This window comes from Tamandua tetradactyla, chromosome 4 (genome assembly GCF_023851605.1).
Source record: "Tamandua tetradactyla isolate mTamTet1 chromosome 4, mTamTet1.pri, whole genome shotgun sequence".
In the NCBI taxonomy this organism is placed as follows: Eukaryota; Metazoa; Chordata; class Mammalia; order Pilosa; family Myrmecophagidae; genus Tamandua; species Tamandua tetradactyla.
Window position 1 is genome coordinate 71,806,533 of NC_135330.1, and position 17,679 is coordinate 71,824,211.

The 17,679-nt window shown below is 36.3% G+C and overlaps 1 pseudogene; it reads left to right on the forward strand.

Annotated features, from left to right (window-relative positions):
* Positions 1 to 14,134: 14,134 nt before the first annotated feature.
* LOC143681060 (UAP56-interacting factor pseudogene) lies at positions 14,135 to 15,103 on the forward strand (annotated as a pseudogene).
* The last annotated feature ends 2,576 nt before the right edge of the window (positions 15,104 to 17,679 follow it).

The window sequence follows — 17,679 nt, forward strand, 5'->3', positions numbered from 1 at the left end:
CCTTGCCCTTATATCCTCTGAACAGATACCTAGCAATGGTATTGCCAGATCATATAGAATTGTGTTTTTTAATTAATTATTTAGCTTAAAAATTAAATAAGGCATGTATTAAATATGCTAAAAATTCTAATAATCAGGTTATTTTAACTTCTCAAAAGAAATAAGCTTGTAACTTTCATCTAGGGAAGGAATCTCAAACCAGAATAACATGATTTAGTAAATATATTACTTGTGTCAAAAAAATTCAAAAGTATTACTTCTAAAAAGAAGGACTTAGGATCTGGAGTGAGAAGACTTACTTCTTGCACTGTGGATGTTTTTGCATGTGCATTCATTTTTTGATTTGAAAAACAGGATAAGGATATATGGTAGTTGTCTTTAAAATGCTGATTGAAGGAGTGGGGATCCCATGATCTAGCTAGAGAAGAGGCAGGTAAACATCAAGGATCCAGGAGAATCCTCTAACAGTGGAAAGGGAGCAAAAGTGGCTGTAGGGGCTTGTACTACCATGAATCTTAGCCAGAGATTCTTACATGGCAGTTGGTCCAAAACACTGGTTTGTTTGTGCATTAGAGAGGTTGGGGGGAAATGTGAAAAGCAAAATTACTCAACGTTATCTGGCTGTAAAAGTTAGGGAATGACTCTTCCTTTAGAATAGGCTCTTTTGCCCTGAAGAGACAAACTGTTTTTCTCCTAAACATATGATGATCTAAGGAAGCAGCCTAAAATGAGGTTAGGCAATCCATCACATGACCACAGAAACACAAGCTCAGACTCTCATTTGACAAAATGGAAATTCTGAAGCGCTGGTATTTACTTCACAAAGGAACCAGCAAAGGCAAAATAGACAGGGATAAAGGTTTAATGCTTTAAAGCAGGCAATTCCAATACTGTTATTTAAAAGTCATTCAAAGCATAGAATTATAGAATTGAAAAGAATATTAAAAGGCCACTGAGCCCCTCATTTTACAGATGAGGAAACAGGGACCCAGACTGGTGAAGAAACTTAATCTAGGTCTCACCGAGAAGCACTAGTATTTGAATTCACCTTTCCCCTATTGGTATTGTACTACAGTACTTTCTTTCTTAGATTAATTATATCTAGTTATGACATTTTTGCCCCATTCTAGGCCAATGCCCTCTTTCAAAAATGATTTTATGTGTATCATTCCCCTCTATTAAATGTAAAAAGTATAAATCTATTGTGAAGAAATCATGTATCTTTACTTGGGAAAAATGTTTTATAGACGTGTAAAATATATAAAGACACTTCCATCATGAAACGCGTGGGAAAGTGATGATTGTGTCCCAGATCTTTCAGCTCCAAGGTTATGGGAATAGACAAGGTGGTGTGGAAAGGCAGTATCACATTGAAACACTTATATCACATGCACATGCACTCACACACATACACACCAAGCATACACACAATGACAGATCACACCTGTTCAAAGGAATGATAAAGAGATTGTAAGAGAAAGGATAAATTAAAGAGCCTTATTTGATTCATTTCAAAATATTGGTGATAATAACTCTGTAGCTATTTGCTGGTCATTCAAATTCATTCAACAAGAATTTACTGTGTGCTTTTGGTTTCCTGAGGACTAAGGATTCAAACAGGAAAAGACAGTCCCTCACTTGAGTGCACAGTATAGGGGAGGAGATAAATAAGTAGAGAAGAAAAGCAAGTTTAGTGTTACATGCTAATATTGTAGTTAATTGGACATTTGATTTTTTTTCTTTTTCGTTCTTGTTAGTGGTGGTTTTTTTGGCATGGGCAGGCTCCAGGAATCGAAACTGGGTCTCCAGTGTGGCAGGTAAGAATTCTGCCACTGAGCCACCATTGCACTGCCCTGGACAGTTGATTTTTAGAAAGCAATGATTTTATTTATTTATTTATTTATTCCTGCATGGGCAGGCACCAGGAATCAAACCCAGGTCTCCGGTATGGTAGGCAAGAAGTCTGCCTGCTGAGCCACTGTGGCCCACCCAAAAGCAAAGATTTTAAAAAGGCTTGTAGTTGACCAGTTCTTCAATTTTCCAGTTTCTAAAACATTTAAGAATATTTTATTTCTGTCCATTCCCCAATGAATTTTACACTGAGAAACTTTATTTAGTTGCATAAGGAATATTACTGGTTCTCTACATAATTAGATGACTTAAATATATACAAGTGAGTCTAACTAGTTTATCTGAAGTGTTAGTTTATGCTTTTGAACACTGATGGAACCATGGAAGGGAATGAGTCACAATTGTTAGATATTAAGATTGTGTGGCTATTAATTTACTCTTAGATAACTAATAAGTTAACTCTCTGTTGTTTTATGTTTTTTTATACGGCACCCAACCTTAAAACTTCTGCATGCAGAAAACATAAGCTTCAAACCACTCCATTCTTATTATATACATTTTTTAAAGTAAAAAATTTGCTAAATTTGAAAAAAAATTTAAAAAGAAATATTCAAACACCTTCAACTTAGTTTCACAAAATTATTTCTAAATGTGTGATTTCTATTTACATCTTTCATTACTTCAGCGATCATTGTTCATAAATTGTATTAAGTTTTGAGAAAAATGGTTTTCCCTTTTTAAAAAGAGCTAACAATTAACAGTAGTCATGAAAAATTAAAAAAAGCTGGTTAGATAAATTTTTATGGCAGTGTTAAATGTAGATTTAACTGTGAAGGAATATAGTTTCCCTGAATCTTCATTTAATATATTGTCATTTATTTTGGGTTGGAATAAAAATGTTAGCATGGACTCTATCAATCCAGAATGACACATATAAGTCAGTAGAAATGCTAACATTGTAATAACTGACCTATAAGTGTCTGGCAGGCACTTTATTACCTTGAAAAATTACTGAATAAGTTTTCTGAAAAATAGCAGTAATAATAATATACAAGCAGAAGTCTACTTTTAAGGTTTTAAATTTTAAGGTATCAGAGGGGTTTAACTATAGATATGTGAATAAACATATCCTACTAAGAATGAAAGAATAACTTGAAATTTTATCTTCCTAAAACTATTTAAAAAATATTTCCTTCCAAAGCTTATTCAGTAATGAGTGAACTATATGCTAAATGAGGCAAAAAAAACTCAAAGGGTTAGAAAAATTGGTCTTTATTTTCCATTGAGAATTATTGTTAATAGATAGTATATCAAATGAAAGGATAAGTGGTTGTCTTTGTCAAAACTGAGAACTATACAGGTGGAATGGTAAATTCTTATCAGTGGTTAGAGGGATGATATGGGATGGATAATTGAAAATTCTGGATAGCTGTCCAATCTTAATTAGCTTTTAACTGCATGCACCCTCAGTTATTACCATAAGTCTGGCTGTAGGAAATAAATGCTTATGGTACATGTTAAATTTTATATGTGGATGCAACAGGGCCATAAGAAAGTTTTCTCTCTAGATTATATTCAGAGTTACATTAATAGGTGGGCAGAAGATCTAGTTTATACGTACTAAAACATTATTGGAAATGTAATGCATTAGAGAAAAATGTATTTACCAAGATTACTCTCAGGAATTAAGGTAGAAAGCCATAGTCTGATAATCCTTTTGAGAGGAGGCATGAGACCCCAAATGGACATGCTCTAATAATAACAGTTGCTAAATAGCCTCCTAAGCAGGGCAAGTCCAATTAAGTGCTTTTGTTTTGCTTATAGTGGGCAAGTATGGGGCAAGAGCTATTCTCCTTCTCACTTTCCATGCAGTCTAATGGGGTGCCAAGTAAAATAGCCTGTCCAGTGGTTCACATGCCCTTGGTCCACGTCTGAGGGTGCTATTCAGTCCTTGCAGAATTGCCTTTAGGTAATAATGCTTTAGTGTCATGTCAAGCTATAAGAAAGACATGCATAAAGCACACTATTCCATTGTAGGGATGAAGTTAAGAGGAAAGGATCCTTTTCATAAGAGTGACAGGTCTTTTTGGAAACTTCTGCTTCATTTTTATCAGAGGACATTATACAACTAGCAACTAAGCTTATTTTCCCCTTTGCTAGGAAGCTTAAGAGACAGATCTGCCATACAATTCTTGAAATTGTATCAGCTTACAGCATGCATTCTTTTCTTCCTACTATAGCTTTTATTTTCTTACTCAGTTGTTCTTTTTCATCTGTATTAGCTCAACTTTTACTTCAATCTTCTATATTATGAACATTTAGGAAAGTTAACATGATTTCTTTGTAACGCTAGTTTGAGCTCCCATACTTAGCATCCCATACCTTCCTTTTTCTTGGTTTATTCCCTCATTTTGGTAGAATAGCCCCATCACATAGCTTCCTGAGAAACAGCAAATGAGAAGTAATTTTCTGAGACCTTGCTTATTTGAAATAATCTTTATTCTATTCTCAAGTAATCGAGAAATTATGATTTTGATTACTGAATTACTATAGAGATATTCCTTTTTGCTTTCTGGTATATTGGAGTAGACAGAGGGTAATACCTGAAATCTCTAAATTGTAATCCAGCTGCCTTGATCTCTGATAATGATAGTATATCCTTTATCTTGTGCCCCTATGATTATAAAAACCTTGTGACTACCTTCATTTGAACCTATTTATCCACTTTTTCAACTTTAGGGTCTTGTAATCACTAAAGACAGCCCCTAATGTTTTTTAATGAAGGGTCTTGAGCCAGCCCAGAACTAACCAGCCTCAAGACCAAAGTTATCTTAACTGAGACTGGATCAACCTAAAATGGGCCTGCATGACACGCGCAGTAGCTTAGATTTTAACCTACAAGTCATCTCTCCCTCATCATAATGCTAAAAAATCATGCTCATCATCATATTAGGGCCACCATTTTCTTACATATATTCCATGATTAAGCATGTAATCAATCTGCACGTGCTCAATAATTAGATCACCTCTAATTCATCACCTGGGGCCACTGTGCTGTTATCATAACACCTGCCCATCTTTTAATTCTATAAAACTATCAGAATTACTGCAGTTTGAGGAGACAGATTTTGGGGCTGCTAGGCTATCTGATTTCCTCCTATGCACCTAGTAATACATTTTTTTTCTCTCTTTGAAACCCCGATGTCTCAGGAACTGGTCATCTGAGCACATTGAGCAAAAGAATCCACAGCCTTTGTCCAGTAACACTCATGCTTGGTAGTCTGGTTGGGCATAGGAAATTCTCTTTTTATATTTATTGGGAAGAAAAAGTGGCATCCTTTGTTTCATTATTTGTTTCCATAGTTTAGCTGCTCTAATGCCAAATTACTTAACAATTTTAATAAACCAGAGCAGTGAACTCTGAACCACAGTTTCCTGTGCCTTATTACTAAATAGTACATACAAATTAATACTGTATGAAAGCAAACTTTCACGCTCTTCATTTTTTCCAAAACACTTAGATCCCTATTTTCTCTTAGATTGTTTGCATAACTTCCTTACTCTTTTCCCTTTTATAAACTATCACGTGACAAGATGGCTTATACTGTAGTTTACAGGACAATATTGCTTACTCTTATATGGTGCTTTCCCTCCTCAGTTTATTTCATTCATTCAATAAGCATCTCTGCTTTTCTCAATTCCCCATTACATTTCTTTCTTTTCTTTCTTGCCACTCTTCCTTCTTTCCTCCCTATGGGAAAATCCAATATGAAAAACTGCATTTACCCAAAAGACAAATCAGGGGCATAATTACTCCCTTTGAGCCTGCAGGGCAGACCCAACTTCCTGCATCTGCATTCCAAAGACAATTCCCTCCTTTACCAAGGACAGCTGTGGTATTCTATTTAAAGGTAGTTTTTGAAAATTTTAAGGGTAAAAAGCAGATTAAGAACTAGGAAGAGTAATCAGTTAAATAACATTTCAAAGGTTGGTGAGAACAGGGTGTGGTAACAGATATTTAATTAACCTCTCTAAACCTCAAGTATCTCCCTGACATTCAGGTTTCTTTTATCCCCCCTTCCTTTTACTCTCTCATTACCTTCATGTAAATGCCACTTTCTCTACTTCTTTCTCTCTTTGTCTTCTTTCTCCCTTCATTACTATATGTCCACCACACAGACTTGAAATAGTCTGCATTTACATATTTGCCACATTTTATTTATTCTTTACTTTTAGTTATATAACATGTCAACTTTTGTCAACATGTCTCTTTTTGACACCAAAAAAAGTGCTTTTTACTGCTAAATGGTCTTCAATTTAATTTTCTTTTGTGGAACAGGAGAGGTAGATAGAAAAGTTATTTAAAGTTTGCTTAAAATGGCAAACTCCTCAAGTATAATTTAAATATTCAATTTAAATGTGGGTGGACACAAACAAAGGATGAAAAAGCAGCCAGAGACTAGTTAGAACAGAAGCCTTAACACCCCCAGGCTTGAAGACACAGGAGGAGAGAGCTTTTATGTGAAGCCAGAGAGGGCAGTAGCTGTGTGGGTAGAACTACATGATGGGAGCTGTGGTCTTAAGTAGAGGAATACAGGCACTGCCAAACCGTACTCAAACAGGGAGGGAGCTGGGATATAAATACCCCAGTTACCCCCTCATCCCATCCTCTGATTATCTGCTAGTGCCTCAGGTTGACTGAATTCAACCAGAAACTAGAAGGAAGTTAGTCCAGATGCTGCAGTCCTTAGAGGTCAGCCTCCCAGGGCCCAGAGCTGGGCAGAGAAGGATGGAGAATAGATTCAGAGAACAACCAGCACAGAGTGTTAGAAAAAATGGCACTGCAATCATGGAAATATCTCTACCATCTGCAGGCCAAGATCACCTCATTTTACCTAATGGACTTGTCTCTGGCACTGAGAACGAGCACCCAGTGTAGTAGGATGAACAGCATCCCCATTTTTCCTCTGATGTCCCCCATGATCCATTTAGCCTATTATTTCCAGATTCATTTTCTGAACATAGCTTTCAGCATTCCTCTTCACTGATGAAACCATCTGTGGCTCCCCACTACCTAAAATTCAGTCTCTCTTTAGAACCTATTTTCTACCAAATGTTACTTATTTAATTTAAAAAACATTTATGAACTATGGTTTTGTTCTATGCACGGAAGATGTGGGAGTAAATGAGTCAAAGACTATGTCCTCATGGGGCTTATATACTAGTGGAAGAATCCATAAAACAAAGAAAAATAAATATATAATGTCATGTAGAAATGCATCTGTGAAGGAAGGAAAACAGGTAAAGGGAAGAGACAGGAAGTGCTGTTTAATGTGGACAGGGCAGGCTTCTCTGAGAATATATTTAAGCTATGTCTTGAATAAGCGAGAGTGCCAATCATACCGTATCAGTGGGAAGATCATTCTAGGCAGAGGAAATGCAGGTACAAAGTTCCTGAGATGCAAAGAAGCCTGATTTGTTCTAGGAACAATGAGGATAGTGTGGTTAGAGCACAGTAATCAAAGAGAAAAGTCATAGAAGGTAAAGTCAGAGAAAGAGGCCAGAACAAATAGGACTTTGTGGACCAGGTTAAGGACTTTGGATTTTATTGTGAACATGATGGGAAGCACCAGAGAGTTTTAAACAAGAAGTCTTACATGATTTATGTATTTTTAAAAACACCTCTAGATGCAGTATGAACAACTAACAGCAGTAAAGCAAGATTGGAAGAAGATTATTACAGAAATCTAGACCTGAGATGAGAGTGACTGACTAGGATGGAAGTGGAGATGAGAAAAGGTAGGGTTCTGGATATATTTTGGAGAATCCAGCAAAAGGCTTATTGATAGATGAACTATGGAATGTGAGGGAGAGGTGTTTAGGATGTCTCCTAGTTTTAGTCTGAGCAACTGATGAATCTGGTGCTAATAACTAAGATTAAGTAAACTTGGGGAAGGGAATGAAGAGTTCTGTTTTGGACATCTTTGGGGATTAAATCATGTACTCCACAAATGACATGCTCAAGTCTTAAGCCATATTTCTGTGGGTGTGAACCCATTTATAAAGAGGTATTTTGAAGATATCAGTTAAGGTATGGACTCAATCTGTGAATAGGAGTGTTCTAGTTTGCTAGCTGCCAGAATGCAATATACCAGAAATGGAATGGCTTTTTTTTTTTTTAACTTTTTTTATTAATTAAAAAAAAATTAACAAACATCTAAATATCATTCCATTCTACATATACAATCAGTAATTCTTAATATCATCACGTAGTTGCATATTCATCATTTCTTAGTACATTTGCATCGATTTATAAAAAGAAATAAAGACAACAGAAAAAGAAATAAAATGATAATAGAGAAAAAAAAACTATACGTACCATACCCCTTACCCCTCACTTTCATTTACCACTATTTCAAACTGAATTTATTTTAACATTTGTTCCCCCTATTATTTATTTTTATTCCATATGTTCTACTCTTCTGTTGATATAGTAGCTAAAAGGAGCATCAGACATAAGGTTTTCACATTCACAGAGTCTCATTGTGAAAGCTATATCATTGTTCAATCATCATCAAGAAACATGGCTACTGGAACCCAGCACTACATTTTCAGGCAATTCCCTCCAGCCTCTCCACTACATCTTGAACAACAAGGTGCTATCTACTTAACGCGTAAGAATAACCTCCAGGATAACCTCTGGGCTCTGTTTGGAATCTCTCAGCCATTGACACTTTGTCTCATTTCACTCTTCCCCCTATTGGTCGAGAAGGTTCTCTCAATCCCTTGATGTTAATTCTCAGCTCATTCTAGGGTTTTTCTCAGTCCTTTGATGCTGAGTCTCAGCTCATTCCAGGATCTTTGTCCCAGTTGCCAGGAAGGTCCACACCCCTGGGGGTCATGTCCCACGCAGAGAGGGGGAGGGTGGTGAGACTGCTCATCATATTGGCTGGAGAGAGAAGCCACATCTGAGCAACGAAAGAGGCTTCTTGGGAGTGACTCTTAGGCCTAAATTTTAAGTAAACTTGACCTATCCTTTGTGGGGTTAAGTTTCATGTTAACAAACCCCAAGACTGGGGGCTCAGCCCACAGGGAATAGCTTTTAACAAGGGGAATTTAATAAGGTGCTAGTTTACAGTTCTAAGGCCAAGAAAATGTCCCAATCAAAACAAGTCTATAGAAATGTCCAATTTAAGGCATCCAGGGAAAGGTACCTTGGTTCAAGAAGACCGACAATGTTCAATGTTCCTCTCTCAGTTGGTAGGGCACATGGCGAAGATGGCAGTGTGTACTGGCTTTCACGTGGCTCTACCAAATGGGACTCTCTCCAAAATGTTTCCTTTTTTTTTTTAACATGGGCAGGCACCGGGAATCCAATCCAAGTCCTCTGGCATGGCAGGCAAGCATTCTTGCTTGCTGAGCCACCATGACCCACCCTGTTTCCTCTTTTAAAAGATCCCAGCAAGCAACTCCACCTTCAGTGGGTGGTGACATACCTCCACGGAAATCATCTAATCAAAAGTTACCACCCACAACTGGGTGGGCCACATCTTCATGGAAACAATCAAAATGCTCCCACCCAGCAATATTTAATGAGGATCAAAGGGCATGGCTTTTCTGGGGTCCACCACAGATTCAGACTGGCACAAGGATCTTTGATGATGAGGCAAAATTGCATTAGGGTAGGCCTTAATCCATATGACTGAGTCCTTATAAGGCAGAGGAAATTTGGACATAGTAAGAGAAGCCAGAAGTAGAAGGCAGAAGGACATCACTGTGTGACAGAGGATGGTCAGAAAGCTATCCCCAGGACACAGAAGACTTTAGAGAAAGCATGGCCTTACTAACAGTTTCATTTTGGACTTCTAGCCTCCAAAATCATGAGCCGATAAATTCCTGCTGCTTAAGCCAACTGGTGTGTGATATTTCTTACAGCAGCCCTGGAAAACTAAGACAATTTTTGGTGCTGAGAAGTGGGGTGCAGGTATAATAAATACTTAAAAATGTGGAAGTGGTTTTGGAATAGAGGATAGAGGCTGGAAGAATTTTGAGGCATCTGATAGAAAAAGCCTAAACTGCTATGAAGTGAGCTGTAGAGAAAGATTTTGTTGGTGCTGTTATTTAAAAAATTATTTTAGAGAATAAATTGTCATGAGTAGGATATTGGTAGAAATATAGATGTGAAAGGCACTTCCGGTGAGGCCTTAAGAGATGATGGATTTTTGTTGCAAACTGGAGGAAAGGCAATCCTTGTTATAAAGTAGCAGAGAACTTGATTGAATTATGTCCTAGTGTTGGTTTGAAAGTGGAACTTGTAAGTGATATACACGGATATTTAGCTGAGATTGCCAAGCAAAATGTGGAAACTACAGCCTGGTTTCTCCTTATAGCTTATAGTAAAATGAGAGAGGAAAGAGAAAAACTGAGAACTGAACTGTTAAGCACAAAGGAATCCAGCATCTGATGATTTGGAGAATTCTCAACCTATCCAGATAGTGTGCCCAGAGACTAGGACCAGCAGCAGTTCTAACAGGTTCCTCCCAGTTTGTGGAGGGTGAGTCCCCCAGAGAACAGGTCTTCCTGAAAGGGTGTGGTAGAACAGCTTTTTGCTAAAGAGATTAGGCAGATGACTTATGGATCCAGTCAACCATCTCAGAGGAAGTCAGATTTGGAAATGCAGTTATCCAGGAACAATATGTGGAAGATCTGATAACTTGGACCAATTTAATAAAGTTGCACAGAGAACTAAGAGTTTTTGAGAATTTTCTATAAACACTTATAGAATTTTCTATAAGCATGGACTGAAAGGGAAGGGCAGAATCATGGAAACAGATTTATTTCCTCAGGCCAGTCCATCTGTCCATTATACATGATCACATTTCATACAATACTATTAGGCAGATACTGTTATTATTATCCCTATTTTACAGTTGAGGAAACTGAGGCAAAGAGTAGGTGTTGAGGATGGAACCATATGCCCCACAAAGGATATGTTCAAGTTTAGTCCATGTCCCTTCAGGTCTGAACCCATTTGTAAATAGGACCCTTGAAGATACTATTATTAGTTAAGGTGCTGTCTCACTTGTGTTTAAGATCTTGAAGATCCTATTTTGAGATCAAATCAAATCAGGGTGAGCCCTGATCCATAGGACTGGCATCCTTACAAGGCAGAGGAAATATGGACATACAGAAGCCAGAAAGAAATCACCAAGTGATGGAGAATTGCCAGAAAGCTATTCCAAGAGTGTGACAGATTTTGGAGAAAGCACGGTCTTGCCAACATCTTGATTTTGGACTTCTAGCCTCTAAAACCGTGAGTCAATACATTCCTGTTCCTTAAGCCAACCATTGTGTGGTATTTGTCATAGCAGTCCTAGGAAACTCAGACAGACATGTTAAATGTGAGATGACTATTAGAAATTCAAGTGGAAATGCCAAGTAGGCAGAATCTGGAGTTCACAGACAAAAAGACTAGAGATGTAAATTTGCGAATTGTCAATGCAAAACACATTATAGAATGAATAACCTAATAAATAAATAAGAAATTTATTTACTAAATTTAAGAAATAAAAATAGAACGGTCCAAAGAACAGTCTTGGGCACTCTGAGATTTAGAGACCAAGGAGAGTTTTGGCAAAGAGAATGACTGAAAAGGAGCACAATGTTGAAGAGGAAAACCAGGACACTATAGTGTCCAGGATACCTAGTGAAGAAAATATTTCAAGGAGAGGAGTAATCAACTGTGGTAAATGCTGCTGAGACACCTAAAACAATGAAGACTAAGAATAGACCTTTGAATTTGCCACAAGGAAGTCATTAGTGACCTTGTCAATAGCAACTTCAATGGAGAGATGGGGACAAAATGGTTTGAGGAGATATTTGAGGCAACGATGAGAAGACAAGGAGTATCTGGTAAATCTCTTTAGTTTTCCTATAAAAGGATGCTGAGAAATGGGAGGATAGCTGGGGATGGAGAGGACCTGAGATGTAGTAAGAGTTCTGCTTTACTTAAGATGGCTGATATTTTAGTTTCCTAGGCTGCTCAAAGCAAATACCATGAAATGAGTTGGCTTGAAAAATGGGAATTTGTTTACTCATGGTTTTGAGGCCAGGAAAATGTCCAAATCAAGGCATCATCAAGGCAATGCTTTCTTCCTAAAGATCGGCTACTGGCAATTCTTGACTCCTCTGTCACATGGCAAGATACATGTTGGTGTCTGCTGGTCTCTCCCTTATCTTCTGGGTTTCTTTGATTTAGTGTCTTGCTTTCCTGGCTTTCTCTCTCATGTCTGAATTCCATTTATAAAGGTCTCCAGTAATAGTTTTAAGACCCATCCTGAATGGGGTGGGCCACATAACAGAAGTAGCCTCCTCAAAAGGTCCTAGTTACAATGGGGTCACCCCCACAGGAATAGATTAAGTTTAAGAACATGTTTTCCTGGGGTACAAACAGCTTCAAACCACAACATTCAAGGATCGGTGGGAATGATAAAGAAAAAATTACTTAGGCAGGGAAGAGAAAAACATGAGCAAATACCCGGAATAAAAAAGAGTAGAAGAGATTCAGTGAGGGAATGAAAGAACTGCCTTAGAAGGAACACAGACTGTTCATTCATTGTACCAGGAAGGAGGGCCGAGCATAGGGCTATAAATACAGCTGTTATTAAATTTGCTGGTGTGAAGGTTATGTTCTATTGTGTTACCTTAGATTATTAATTATACTGTTTTCATTATTTTATTTTACCTCAGGTAAACAAAATCATGCAAACAGAGCTTTTTCAGTTTTGGAAGAATGTACTTTGCTTGGGTTGAGATCTGAGTTAAAAAGAATTTTAAATTGGGCATTATATCTCTCTGTCAAGCAAAATCCACAGCTCTGTAAGACAGGTATGAGGTTTTATAAATTCTAATAATTGAACACCAGAAGCTACCATTTCTTGAGTGTTTACTGTGAGCAGGAAACTGTGCCAAATGCTTTCAACACTTATTCTTCCTCACAGCTGCTCTCACTGGGCACCTGGTTTTATTTTTATAGAAAAGAAAATTGATGCTCAGAGAAATTATCTTACTAAATGACAGCTGGTTTTCAAATTTAGCTACAACTCTAAAATCTAGGTTTATAACCCATTTTTAAGTTTTAACCAAGTATTAATAACATAATGTTTACATGGGAAAACCCAAGTCATTCTCAGAGCCCTCTGTGCTCAGCCTGAAACCATTCCAAACAAAAATTCATTTGACAAAAAGTTTCAATTTATATGAAAGAGAATATAGCATGGTCTTGCTCTTAAATTGCTTATTCCAGGAGGGCAGAAATAATATTCCACTATCATTGAAAAGACTAAAATACAAGCTAGCAAGAGAAAACGCCTTAAAGATGGGACTTAGTCAAGCCAAGATATTTGAGGGGATGGGAGGCGGAGTTAAAAGGGTAAACGAACATGAGCAGGTGAGAAAAAAAACAATAAAATCAATTCTTTGCTTTAGGTTTTGTTTATAACACTTTGTTCTAATCATTTGGAGTAATATATTCAAAAGCTTAGCTTTGGCTCAATTACATTTTCCTTTCCACTAATCAAAGTTATGATCCAGCTTACAATAATGGCCCAAGACCAGTACAAGGGGAGGCATGCTTTTACAAAGTTTTATTTTATTTAAACCTTTATATTCAAGGAAGTAATTGACTGCAAAGGGTAAAAGGGAACTTTCTGGGCTAACAGATAAAGTAGTGGTAATTACATGACTACAGTTTGTCAGAATTCATAGAACTTCACACCTAAAAACAGTGAATTTTACCAAATATAAATTATACCTCACTAAACCCTGATTTGAAAAAAAAGAAGGTCATCTTAATTAGCAAGCTAAAAATTAAATAAAAATACAGTTTTGGTACAATAATTTAATATTTTCAGATATGAAGAAGAGTTAGTAATTTTTTGGACTTATTATAAAGTTAATAATCAAATTTTATATGATACAATGAACTATATCAATATATATTTTTAAATAGGCTAGAAGAGAAATATTAAGAGATTTTTTTTTTCTTTTCTTTTTTTTTTTTTTTTTACATGGGCAGGCACCGGGAATCGAACCCGGGTCCTTGGGCATGGCAGGCAAGCATTCTTACCTGCTGAGCCACCGTGGCCCGCCCTGGAGATTTTTTAACAAGGATTTGGATTATCAAATTTTTAGTATTAGTATCAGTCTTAGTACAGAATTATAAGGCAATACTATATTTTAAAATATCTCATACAGGACTGTTCCCAGCGCGTCGTCTTCGGTTATGAACCGGTTTGGCACCCGGTTGGTGGGAGCCACGGCAGTTCTGGCACCGCCGCCGAAAACCTGCAGCAATGAAAACCTCAACAAAATTGATATGTCTTTGGATGATATAATCAAATTGAATCGAAAGGAGGGAAAGAAGCAAAATTTTCCAAGACTAAATAGGAGACTCCAACAAAATGGTGCCCGGCAATTTAGGATGAGAATACGATGGGGAATCCAACAGAATTCTGGTTTTGGTAAGAAAAGCTTGAATCGTAGAGGAAGAGTCATGTCTGGAAAGAGACGTCCTTACGGGATTATCACTGGTCTTGCAGCCAGGAAAGCAAGTGGAATTCAAAAAGGAATTAGTCCTATGAATCGACCACCTATAAGTGACAAGAATATAGAGCGGTATTTTCCTGTGTTAAAAAGGAAGGCAAATCTTCTGAGACAAAATGAAGTACAGAGGAAACCAGTTGCTGTTCTCAAGAGACCTAACCAGTTAAACAGAAAGAATAATATTCCAGCCAATTTTACCAGAAGTGGAAATAAATTAAGCCATCAGAAAGACACACGTCAGGCAACTTTTCTTTTCAGAAGAGGCCTGAAGGTTCAGGCCCAGTTGAACACAGAACAACTGCTAGATGATGTAGTAACAAAGAGAACTCGCCCATGGCAGACTTCTACAACTAATGGAGGAATTTTAACTGTCTCCATTGACAATCCTGGAGCAGTGCAGTGCCCAGTAACTCAGAAACCACGATTAAGTCGTACTGCTGTACCCTCATTCTTGGCAAAGCGGGTACAATCTGATATAAAGAAGGTTCCTAAAGGTGTACCCCTACAATTTGACATAAATAGTGTTGGAAAACAGAGAGGGATGACTTTGAATAAGCGATTTGGGATCCTGAAAGAACAAAGAGCCACTTTCACATTCAACAAAGGAGGAAGCCACTTTGTAACCGTGGGATAGATCCCATGTCAAAGGGACTTTTTGAATGACAGCTCTATTTGAAAAGTTGAATTGCTAGAAGAGTTTGTCATAGAAATTCAAGAAACTTTATTGCAAAATATTCGCAAGGCTAAATAACTATTTTTATTTGTTAAGTTTTTTTAAAACATGTATAAAATAATGCCCTGAAAGGATAACAGGGACTATATACCTATCTGTTCTTAAAGTTTTCATGGTTAGTTCAGCAGAACAACCCTCTGTTTGAGTTCTTTGGTTCCTCATGCAGCAGAAGATAGAAATCGATTATTTTTGTGATAGTGCTATTTAGAATTTCATCTCCTTTGCCTATTGTTTAGATTTTGCCATGGTAAATCTTGGTCTTTGGAAATATGAGTAGGGTCCCTTCATTGCTGTCACTTATACTTTAATAGTTTTGATGTAATACATGCAGTTGCCTTTTCTTCAGTAAAAATGTTTTTTAAAAATTTCATTAGAATTCCAGTTTGGGGTTTTAAGATTCAGGGGAATATCTGTAACTCAGTTCTTTTTTTTCTTCAGCTAGTGTTAGGTTAATTCCTCAGAATGATAATAAATCTTCAGTGAAAAACTTTTAATATGAAATATGGCTCTAGGCATTAGTCTCAGTTTAAGATGTTGGTGTTAAAAGACTGTAAATGCATGTTTACAAAGTTATCTGATAGAGCCTTGTAGGAGAAGGTCCAATGTAAAAAAATCTCATAATTTGTGTTTAGTAAATGAAGAAAGCTTGAAAGAAAGTAGCAGGTTGAGGAACAGGTAACTGAGTGAAAAACTTTAAAATCCAGGTAGAGGTATTCTGTTTGGATGTAGTATAATCTTGGTCCAATGTCCACAAAGTATTTTTCAAATAATATTTAAAAGAACTATAATTATTACATAGATTGAGTCCCTTAGATATTTTGGTAGTAAAATTAATAACCATAAAGACCTATACTTCTTTATTATTTAAAAAGTTGATTTTAAAACCTTTTGAGTTTGCCAAATTAAGCAGTATCCTATTCCAAAAAGAAAAATATACTTGTCTATGTCACAAAGGAAAGTAATGCAAAAGTGAAAAGAGTTGCAATATAACCTTGCTTTATACCTCTCACTTTGATTTAATTTATGGTATAAAGTTCAGGAATTTGTGGGGAGGAAACAATTTGGTTTTTACCCCTACTGGCGTGGTACAAGGAGTTAGTCTTTTATGCCAAGATCTTAGAGTCCTCTGATAGTTGTATACTAGAAGTTATGGCATAATGCCAAAATGCAGCAAAATATTCCAGCTAGAAGTTATAAATTTGGTCATTACGAAGCTTGATCTTTTGGTTTTCTCTAAATGTGTGTTAGTTTCTCTAGAGTATAATATTAGTGTTTACTTTTCCTATTAAAATAAACATTTAGTTTATCACTCTTGCCTGCCTTGCATTGTGTACTAGATTTCATTGTCACTCATGCTCCTTAGGTTTCTTATTGGTTTATTCAGAAGCCATGGAAAACTGTCATTAACAGTTTCATGCTTATACCAAAGAATTAAATCTGATCCTAAATATCTGGTGTTTTGAAAATACTTCTACTGATAAAGGATTATTGGAAGTCAGTCACAGTATTTGAAAATAAACTCTAGTCTCTCTAGCTATTTTATGCTTTTTGTGGAGCCCAAGGTACCTTTGCAAAAACAATTTTTGCAAGTATGAATGTTTGTATTTGGTCCAGGAGCAGTACATTTTAGACTGGTTAGAATTACTGGTAGCTTATTTTAAAGCAAAGGAAAAAACAACTGAACATGAGTTTGTTGTGATTAGAACAATTTGTGAAAATATGGTGTGAAGGTAGTTTTCAATTTCCTGTTATGTTGAATATTGTACAAAACTATTATTAATGCCTTTTTTAACCTTAAAAATTGCCCCAAATATTGACATTAAGTGCATCAAACAACAAAATGTCTTTGGTATATTATTCTTTGTGCATCTGTAATTTAATTTTCTTTTTAAATATAAAATTTTGCCTTTGGTACAAATAAATTAAAACTGAGTGCTAATATGTTGTATATACACAAAAGAGAAGAAATTTCCTTTCTTGAAAGTTTAGCTGCTAATATGGTTTGTAGTCATTCTTTTTTAGTACTTAAAGATTTTTTGTTTTTTAAAACAGGATGCCATTTAAAATTCCTTTTGCATCAAGGCGTATGTAAAACATTGATGCAGTGCATCACAAATCGAAAGTTTGTATTTAATGAGGACGTGCTTTACCTGTACTTTTTGGTGTTTTTGGAAAAGTTGCATTTAGATCTATTCTGAAAATGTTCATTTAAAAAAAAATAAAATGTACAGGTTTCACATAATTTATTCTTAGCTATAAAGATTGAGGTGTGGTCTTTAGAGTGGCGTTTGTTGTAAGGATCTTTATAGTGATTATATAATTACTAGGTTTGAAAAGTTACTTATTTAAATTGTCAATCAGTATAGACTCTGATATTGGCATCCCTCTGACTACTCTTTGACCATTTCATTCATAGCTCCAACAGAAGATAGCCAACAGAAGTTAAAATAAAAAAGAATCCGTTTACTTAGAATGCAGAACATCAGAGTTAG